This window comes from Bubalus kerabau, chromosome 3, assembly GCF_029407905.1.
Source record: "Bubalus kerabau isolate K-KA32 ecotype Philippines breed swamp buffalo chromosome 3, PCC_UOA_SB_1v2, whole genome shotgun sequence".
Taxonomy (NCBI): Eukaryota; Metazoa; Chordata; class Mammalia; order Artiodactyla; family Bovidae; genus Bubalus; species Bubalus kerabau.
In genome coordinates this window covers 38,414,455-38,424,601 of record NC_073626.1, presented here as the reverse complement: position 1 = coordinate 38,424,601, position 10,147 = coordinate 38,414,455, and the positions used below count along the sequence as shown (strand labels likewise).

The window sequence follows — 10,147 nt, the reverse complement described above, 5'->3', positions numbered from 1 at the left end:
CAGTGATTTAATTGGGTACACTGACATCTGCTTTCACTGCCGTGTACTTTTGAAAATTGTGCTCAAGTATTTTGGTTGAGTCTACACTGACCATGAAGAAAGCCATTGAGTGGGGGCAAGCTGTAACAGATGTAGTGTAGATTTCATTATCCATACAGGGAATTACCTGTGGCAAATTTGAAATCCTCACGTTATTTCTTCTTCTACCTAGCACTTATCTGGACTCCTTCCCTCTGTGGTTGGTTGATGTGTGCTCTGGGAATGCAAAATCATTTTAGTGCATTCCCTTTGATGACTTGGAAGCATCTGAGACCACGCAGAGCCCCAGGGTCATGGTTATGAACAACAATTATTGTACTGGAGACTTACAGATGTGCCGGTTACTAGAGGGTTGTGGTTAATAGAATGTTAAACAACAAAGAGTTTATTGTAGAACTGAGGAGGAAAAAAGCTCCCCAACAGCAAAATACATAATCTCAGAAAGTCAGGGGATCTGGAAGAAAACACACAAAGTTAAGTTTTCCCTTTATAAAAAATGGTTTCCCCAAATTAAATGGTCTGAGTTTTAGAAACTTACCCTGTGGGAAATACGTTGCTTCAAAGGAGAAAGAGATTAAATGGAGATGCAGCGAGCAGTGTCTCCCACATGTAGACTCTCTTCCACAACCTGGTTAGGCATTTGGTGAAATCTGATTAACTCCAGTCACTAGAGAACTGTTCAGTGGCTTTTTAGTTCATGGCACTGAGTCTGGCCCGTGCACCGACTCATGTCCTCCTACTGCACGTGGAACATCAGACCTGATCTTTCCATGGCAAATTCAAATGCAATTCAGGCACTATCATGATCCTTGACACTGAGTGCGCTAACCCGACACTGCCTTTTAATGCCATCACCTGCCTTGGCCTGTAGTAACCAGACACATAAATTGGGTCTAGCTAAGAAGTTCACTCCAGTATTCTTGCCTGGAGAATCCTATGGACAGAGGAGCCTGGTGAGGTACAGTCCATAGGGTCACAAAGGCTCTGACACAGCTGAAGTGACTTAGCAAACACACACACACACAAGGAGTTCACCAGCGCTTCCCTGGTGGTCCAGTGGTTAAGAATCCTCCTGCCAGAGCAGGGGACGTGGGTTCAATCCCTGATCCAGGAAAAGCCCACATGCCACAAAGCAACTAAACCCATTTACCTCAACTACTGAGCCCATGGGCCTAGAACCTGTGCTCTGCAACAAGAGAGGCCGCTGCCGTGAGAAGCCCACGCATCACAACTACAGTGTAGCCCCTGCTCACCACGACTAGAGAAAACCTGCTTGTACCAATGAAGACCCAGCACAACCGAAACAAATAAAGAAAAAAATTTGAAAAACGTTAGTATGGCAAAAACCACTACAGTATTGTAATCAGCCTCCAATTAAAATAAATAAATAAAATGCTTTTAAAAAGAAAGAAGCAGAGGTGAGAATCCAGATTATAAAATATTACAAATTAAAACCCAGAGGGATGGAATGGGGAGGGAGGAGGGAGGAGGGTTCAGGAGGGGGAACACATGTATACCTGTGGCGGATTCATTTTGATATTTGGCAAATCTAATACAGTTATGTAAAGTTTAAAAATAAAATAAAAATTAAAAAAAAAAAAAAATAAAGAGACTAACAAAATTATAGACAAATGTCACTCATTAAATTTTTTGTTTTGGAAAAAAAAAATACATGTTTGCAAGTAATTCTCATTTTTATTGATTTGAGCATTATCTATCCTGGAATGGTAAGAGATACATTACCTGTAAATGGAAAAACTGTTTACTCATAGTGTAAATCTTTTTATATCCAATAAATTTCTCAAAAAAACTGTAAAGTTCACCAAAAGCAAAGAAAACTCCATGGTGTTGATGCTCGTCATATCACAGTGGATGGCCTTGTTTCTGACCTATTGAGCTGGCCGGAAAGTTCATACTTATGAAAAAACCTGAACAAAATTTTTGGCCAACTCAATATTTCCCAAGATCAATGGGATGAGCTGTGAAACAGACCAAACCCCACTGGGTTTACCTAATACAATAGGTAGACAGGCTACATAGTGCCAGGCAGTTGGTGGTAGAATGTATTTCTGCCCAGTGACTGCTCTGAAGGTCTTTGACTTGTCCGTCCAGATTCATTCCTACCCCCTCCATCCTTCTGTGTTCAGGGAGGTTGATCTTGGATTTGCCCGATAGGGAGGGAGAATATAGTATTGGGAGACTCAAGGAAAGCAGAGCACAAGATATACGGCTCCACTCCTGGTTCCTAACCCACTTGGTAGCCACTTCCCTCTATCTTCAGTTTCTACTTAAGTCCCTGGCTCCCTTGGAGCAGTCCACTCCGCCTCTGGGTTCTGGTTACCACTCTTCCCTTTCATCCTTTCAGGCCTAGGATTGTGATAGCTCCTGCTATGTCTAGCTGCAGGTTGCTGTCATACTCTGTAGATTTTTTCCCACCCAGATCTTTGGAAGGGCCCCTTTGTTGGCCTTCCCAGCTAGGTGAGCAGTAAAACATCCACCTGCCAATCCAGGAGGTGCTGGAGATGCAGGTTCCATCCCTGGGTTGGGAAGATCCCCTGGAGGAGGAAAAGGCAACCCACTCCAGTACTCTTGCCTGTATAATCCCATGGACAGAGGAACCTGATGGACTTTATGCGGTCACAGAGTTAGACCTGATTGAGTGACTGAGCATGCATGCAGCCCCTTTGTTAGGCTGGCCTTAAGTTACCCAGTGAGTAGGATGGCCTGTCTTCTGCTGGAACCCTGCTGACCACATAGACTCAGTTCACCCTCTTTGTATGTGACTCCATGTGTCCCAGGCTGCAGGTAGGAGTGCAATAATAATAACAGACACAAAAGAGTGTTCCTCTTCGTCCTTTCCCCCATGCTTCCTGCAGAAATTTCAGTTCCTCGGTGCCCTAACAATGAGTCCGCTTGATTTGACCCTTTGGAGGCACAGCCTTCCCCTATTCCTGCCCCAGTTTGCTATGTGGACAACTCCAGCCTTTTCAAAAGGCAGCAGAGCCAGTTCTGCCCATTAGCTCCTCTAGGCTGGCTGCTGCAGTGTGTGGCCAGGGTCCCCGGTGGGGACCCTAAAAGCCCCTCTATAGCCGGTGCTGCGGCTTTCACGTTGCAGCTGCCACATCAGCAGTCCTGGAGGCCACTGTCACACTCTGCTCCTCCACTCTCAGTGTTCCGTGGAAATGATACTCTTCATCTTTGCTTGCTTTTTATCAGAACTCACTCGGCCAAAGACTTGGTTTTAAGCCCAGTGGAAGGGGTCAGAGTTTAGTCTACGTGACAGATCATGTACTGATCTCAGAATCAGGCATCCCCTTGTCCTTAAACCAACTTCCCCACCTCCATTTATCCTTCCCTTGGGAAGGGTTCTTTCTCAGGAGTCAGATTTCTCATGTAAACAGTGCCCTGTGGGGGCTGTCTTGTTGTTTATTTCTCCAGACCAGCCTAGAAATGTCTGAATCCTCTGGGGAATTCAGCCTAGGTTCACTTGATACCCTCAGTCTTCTGGCCGTTCTACTTGTGTCCCTAGAACCCTACCATCTACCCTTATCTGCATCAATCTGTGCTCAGAAATGCCAAATTCTATGGATTTCATCACTTAGGCCCTCCCTGCCCTCTCGGTGCCATTTGGGCTCAGGCAGTAGAAGGCAGGGGCAGGACATGAGCATATGAACAGAGACATCTCAGAGGGTGCAGCTGGGGTTCAGCTGGTAGTAGTGGTTTATATACAGTCACAGTGCCTACCAGGTCACTCTCTCCAGGGCCACAGCTTTTGCCTCATTCTTGTAAAAGTACCCCCAACCCAGCCCTTTGTCCTTTTAGTCCTAGGAGTTGTGGTGGGCGTAATTGCCCCCCCAAAGATGACCACAGCCTAAATCCTAGAACTTGTTAAGTATGTTACATTACAGGACAAAAGGGACTTTGCAGGTGTGGTTAAGGTGCTTAGCTGCTCAATCATGTCTGACTCTTTATGACCCACCAGGTTCTTCTGTCCATGGAATTCTCCAGGCTGGAGTGGATAGCCATTTCCTTCTCCAGGGGATCTTTCTGACCCAGGGTCTCCTGCATTGGCAGGCAGATTCTTTACCATCTGAACCACCAGGGAAGCTGCAGTGGTTAAGGTAACAGTCCTTTTAAGACAGGGAGAGTAGGGATTTGCCAGGTGGTTCCGGTGGTTAAGAATCCGCCTGGCAATGCAGGGGACACGGGTTCACTCCCTGGCTGGGGAATTAAGATCCCACATGCCGTGGGGCAACTAAGCCCATGTGCCCAACTAGAGAGATTAAGTGCCACGACAAAGATTCGAGTGTTGCAGCTGAGAATGAACACAGCCAAATACATTAAAAAAAAAAAAAGATACGTAGAGTAGCCTGGATTATCTAGACAGGCCCAATCTAATCACGCGAGCCCTAAAAAACAGAACTTTCTCCAGCTGGAATAAGATAGATGCTGCAGTGGGATAAATCAGACATTGCAAATGTGAGAAGGATTCTTGTTGGTTCCGAGATGGAGGAGCCAGAGAGGAGGCTCTGACTCCCATCTGTCAGTCAGTAAGGAAACAGCTCTCAGCCCCGCACCTGCAAGGAGCCGGATCCCGCCAACAACCTGCATGAACTTAGAAGCAGATTTATCCTCAGAGCAACCAAATAGGACCATGGGCCTGAGAACAGGGTGACTCCAGCCTTGTGAGAGGAATCAGAGGACCCAGACAAGTTACACTGTAACCAGACTTCGGAACTATATCACTGTGGATATAAACCAGGTATCATTTTAAGCCACGAAGTTTTGGGTAATTTGTTACAGCGGCAGTAGGAAATGTTCCAGCAAGAATACAGGTGATGATGGCTTTCTATCCTTGCTAGTCTGGGTGCTGCTTCTGCTGCTCTTACTCAGTCACTCAATTGTATCCAACTCTTTGGGACTCTATGGACTGTAACCACCAAGCTTCTCTGTCCATGGGATTTCCCAGGCAAGAATACCGGGTTGCCATTTCCTTCTCCAGGGGATCTTCCCGACCCAGGGTTGAACTCACGTCTCCTACATCTCCTGCATCAGCAGGCACATTCTTTACCACTGAGCCACCTGGGAAGCCCCCCATGGGTACTGCACCATCCCCTAACTCTGCTCACACCGCGTCAATGGTCGCCCCAGGCTCCGTTCAGTTAGCCCTTTGAGTGGCTGCCTCTTTCCTGCCGGGCCCCTGACTCACATGCACTGCCTTATTTAAAAGCCCTAAAGATACTTATCTACATATTTGCTAAGTGGTCACACATGTTCTTTTTTATTTTCCTTTTATTTGATGTTTGCATTTTTTAAATTGAGGTACAGTTGATGTGCAAATATCATTTACAACATAGTGATTCAGAGTTGTTAAAAGTTGTATTCCATTCATAGTTATTATAAAATATTGACTATATTCCCTGAGTTGTACCGTATTTTCTTGTAGCTTATTAATTTATACAAAGTAGTTTGTGCTTCTTAATCCTCTATCCCTATCTTGCCCCTCCCCCTTCCTTTTCCCCACTGGTAACCACGAGTTTGTTCTCTACATCTGTGAGTCTGTTTCTTTTTTGTTAAAAATCACTACTTTGCTTTATTTTTTAGATCCACATATAAGCGATGTCATACAGTATTTCTCTTTCTCTGCCTGATTTATTTTACTTAGCATAAGACCCTCCAAGTCCATCTATGTTTTCGTTGTTCAGTTGCTCAGTTGGAGCAGGCAATGGCAACCCACTCCAGTGTTCTTGCCTGGAAAATCCCATGGACGGAGGAGCCTGGTGGGCTGCCGCCTATGGGGTCGCACAGAGTTGGACACGACTGAAGCGACTTAGCAGCAGCAGCAGCAGCAGTTGCTCAGTCGTGTCCGACTCTTTGCAACTCCATAAATTACAGCACTCCGGGCTTCCCTGTCCTTCACCACCGCCCAGAATTTTCTTAAAATCATGTCCTTTGAGTCGGTGGTGCCATCCAAACATCTCGTCCTCTGTCATCCCCTTCTCCTGCCCTCAATCTTTCCCAGCACCATGTTGTTACAAATGGCAAAATTTTCCTTTTAATGACTGAATAGTATTCAGTTTATATATGTAGCACATATTTCTTTGTCCATTCATCTGTTGATGGACACTTAGGTTACTTCCATATCTTGGCTATTGTAAATAATGCTTTTAAGAACATTGGGGCTCATGTATCTTTTTGAATTAGTGTTTTCATTTTTTTCAGATATATACCCAGGAGTAGAATTGCTGGGTCATATGAGAGTTCTACTTTTAGTTTTTTGAGAAATCTTCATACTGTTTTTCTCAGCAGCTGCACCAATTTATATTCCCACTAGCAGATTACAAGGGTTCCCCTTTCCCTACGTCCTCCTCAACATTTATTTGTGGTCTATTTGATATTAGCCATTCTGACAGGTGTGAGGTGACATCTCATTGTGGTTTTAATTTACATTTCTCTGATGATTAACGATGTTGAGCATCTTTTCATGTGCCTGTTAGCCATCTGCATGTCTTTGGGAAAGTATCTATTCAGGTCTTCTGACCATTTTTAATCAAGTTGCTTGTTTTTTTGATGTTGTATTGTACGAGCTGCTTATATATTTTGTATATTAACCCTGTTCATGACATGTTCTTGACATACAAAGCATAATAGGCTTCATCAGTGTATATAAGCCATGTGTCTCTCAAAGCCCAGCGCCTATTAACTGATGGGGGCGTTTTTAACACCAAGTGGAGATATTATGTGTGGGGTCTGTGACCTAAGAGAATTTTGTTGCTCTTATCCCTGGGATTTCTGAGGTCCTTCTGGAATAGGATGAGACCAGAAATAGAAAGGCATGACATTTGATGCTTCAAAGTGTTCCCAAGAGCTCAACTACTCGGAGACTAGTAGCTGCACCAACGTTGGCTAGGCGAGTCACTGCCTGGGGTGTAACACTGAAGGAGCTGATCCCCGTGTAGCCAGCTCGTTTCCATTTCTCATGGACATGAAGGCCACCCAGTCCTGCCAGCTGTCTCACATGTAGGCTTCTCCAGAGGGTACAGATGAGATGGTGTCAGCGGATCCCCACCGTCAGAGAAGGGCTTGCAGGTGGTAGGTGTTTTTCATTTGCCAAATACACTTAATCATGAGATGCTTTCCTGCTGTCCTTGCTCCTCTGAGTTCACAAGTACAACATAGCATCATTGCCTTGGCTTTTGAGAGTCTCCCAATATAAGAGACTTAAAAATCAGCTTCGGGCTAAAGGAAGGAATAAGGCTGAGCTTCAGAGAAGCTGTATGGTTAGCACTAGAGACATGAAAAGACAAAGGACTGGCTTTCATATTATTTTGAAGTGCTATCTCCTCTCATTTACATTCCCCAGGGGTTCTTTGGGCGTTGGGTATTTTCAAAGGGACCTGGACCACGCTTCCACGACAATACGCCATGGAGGTGGGTATCATAACAGCTCTGCAGCTTAAACCAGAGCACTAGACGCTTCACAGAGCCCTTGTTTCCCTTACCAGTCACAGCCAGTCCTAGACATAATGGGTAATATGTCAGTAATTATAAACAAACAGACAATGGAGTTTGTTTTTTGCCCCTGGAGTCTGCTCTCGCTCGCAGTCAGATCTGAATGTATTTTCAACTGTAATAGAAACCAGAGCTAAGCGCTTTGCGACTTTATTATGGGCACAGAAAACCAGAAGGAAGGGAAAAAACACCCAGTCCAAGTTTTTAAAAATTGAGTCCCCACTATGTGTGGGTTGTTTTACATACATTTTCTCTAGTAGGTAAAAATAACCCTGCATGTTTATCACGACCCCTCCTGTCCCGAGTTTATCGATGAGAAAACCAAGGCCTGGTGTGGCTCTTTTCACTTGGGCAGGGCCACCGTGTTAACAAGCATTGAAGTTGGAATGAAACATTATGATCCTCTGACTCCAGAGCCTAGGCATCAGCCATGTCATCACACTTCCACACCAACTAATTTTTCTCCAGAATTGAGGGGTATTTAGCTTTCTTCTTGGGTATGCCTTACTGGACCTGGAAACTTTTGCCTCATCTGCTCTTTTGCCTTCCAATAAAACTACATCCAGACAACTTCAGATAAATACTATTTCTAGGACTTTCTCCTAATGGTTCTCAGTGCCTGGAAGTTCTTTCTTATGACTGACCCAAATATTTCTTGCTGTACTTCGAAGACTTCTTTCTTGCTATGCTCTTCCTGCAGAGAGTGAGCAGTGCATTATAAAACCACCTCGCAGACCTGTGGATTGTGAAATAGTTGCTCTGTGGAGGGGGAGAATTCATCCCCTTAGGTCAGACAACAGAGCAGCCAGAGAAAATCAGTCTCATCTGCAGGAACTCAGTGTAGGTTTTAACCTTTCCTGGCCTCTCCCAACTAAAAGTCCAACTTGGAATAAATTTTCAGTGCCTTTAACCATCTTTTCCACACCTCTACTCTCCCCATGCCCCCTCCATGATCATCCTATTCCCCACCATCCTTGAGTTAAAAGATGGGGAAAGGGAAGTGGGAGGTCAAGGGGAATTGAGTTAGTTATACACAGCAACTGCTGTATTAAACTCCTTGGCTGAAAAATGTCCTTGAGGAGATCCAGTTGACAGGAGCACAAAAAGGCCAGGAGAGGTAGGGAGGCCACTGCTCCTACCCAGCACTCCCCATTAGACACAGCTGGCTGAGCATGTGAGCAGCCTGCTGGAGCCTCTCGTGTGGTTCAAAGATCAAAGCAGAGTGTCCCCCGTGTCTGGTCTCTTCTGAAGGAGCCTCAGGCTCATCTGGGAAAGGGAACCCAGAGGAGGGAGGCTACCTGCTGTGGCCAGAGATCAGAGGGAGGGCTGGGCAGCCTGGTCAGTGGTTGGCAACAGAATTCCCAACCGGAACTTGCAAGGCTTTGAAAGGGAGCCAAGGCCCTAGATGGCAGGCCCTGGGTTTGGTTCAAGGAAAACCACAGGGTACCAGGACGCTGTGAAGATCTGGGAACTGGTTGGCTTACCGGTGTTGGCATCTGGCACTCTGGGCATGCTGGGGGAGGCGAAGAGCCATGCAAGCTGGGTTCTCGCCATAGTCTCTTCTCATGCTCAGTGAGGCCTCCCTGAGCTGCTACCTCCCTTCTCAGGGCCTCAGTCTTCACCTGGATCGAGTTGAGATTCCCTCCACCTGTATTTCTGTGCTCAGCTTGGACTGTTCCCTTAAGTAACTGACTCTTATTTTGACAATCCCTGAGCATATCCCCCCAAAGACCCCACGGGTACCTTTTTTACCATCCCAAACTGAGACGACCACTTTCTCCTCTTTAAAATTGCTTCTCCTGGAACATCCCTGGTGGTCCAGTGGCTGAGACTTCGAGCTCCCAATGCAGGGGACCCAGCTTCGATCCCTGCTCAGGGAACTAGATCCCACATGCTGCAACTAAGGGTTCGCATGCCGCAACTGAGACTTGGCACAGCCAAAATAAATAAATACTTTTTAAACATCCTTCTCCTTCTTTGCCAGGATTCAAATTCCACAAAGCTGGTTTCAGAGCCTTGGCGGCAGGGCGTGAGGAGGGTTGATGGACTGAGGTCACTGGGGTGACTCTTCCTGATTCTCCTAAGCAGGAGAATTCTGAATCCTCTGCCTCTGAACCCTCTGATCCCCAGACCCTGCCCTCAACCACTGTCTTAGTTCAGGTCTCCCTCATCTCCATATGGGTGAAAATAGCCTCCCTTGGCTTCCCTGCCACAGCCCTGTCCATCATTCACTCCACCCTGTCCTAAACCCTCTAGATCCAGCCACAGCCCTGCTCTGTAGCTCTAGAGGCTTCCATGCTGTCTGCAGGACACAAACAAGACTCTCTGGCCCCTCATACTTCCATCTACAATTATAAACTTCCTGAACTCAGTGCATCAAGCCTCCTGACACCTTGCAGCCAAGGCTCCGAAACCAGCTTGCTGGGATTTGAAACCTGGCATCTTAGACAAGGGTTTTATTTTGTTTTTACTTTTCCCTAAGGGTCAAAAGCTCTTAGGAGGCCTCTGGCAATTTCTGCCACACTCACTAGACCTTCCAACCCCAGGGGAACAATATATGTACATATGTACACATACAGACATCGATGCACATGTA

The 10,147-nt window shown here is 46.0% G+C and overlaps 1 long non-coding RNA gene across 1 annotated transcript; it reads right to left on the bottom strand.

Annotated features, from left to right (window-relative positions):
* LOC129647626 (uncharacterized) lies at nucleotides 1-9,403 on the bottom strand. The gene is made up of 3 exons (XR_008712394.1): nucleotides 9,036-9,403; nucleotides 578-667; nucleotides 1-493 (listed from the first exon to the last, which is right to left on the bottom strand). It is a non-coding gene; the product is annotated as an uncharacterized LOC129647626 (long non-coding RNA).
* Nucleotides 9,404-10,147: the final 744 nt, after the last annotated feature.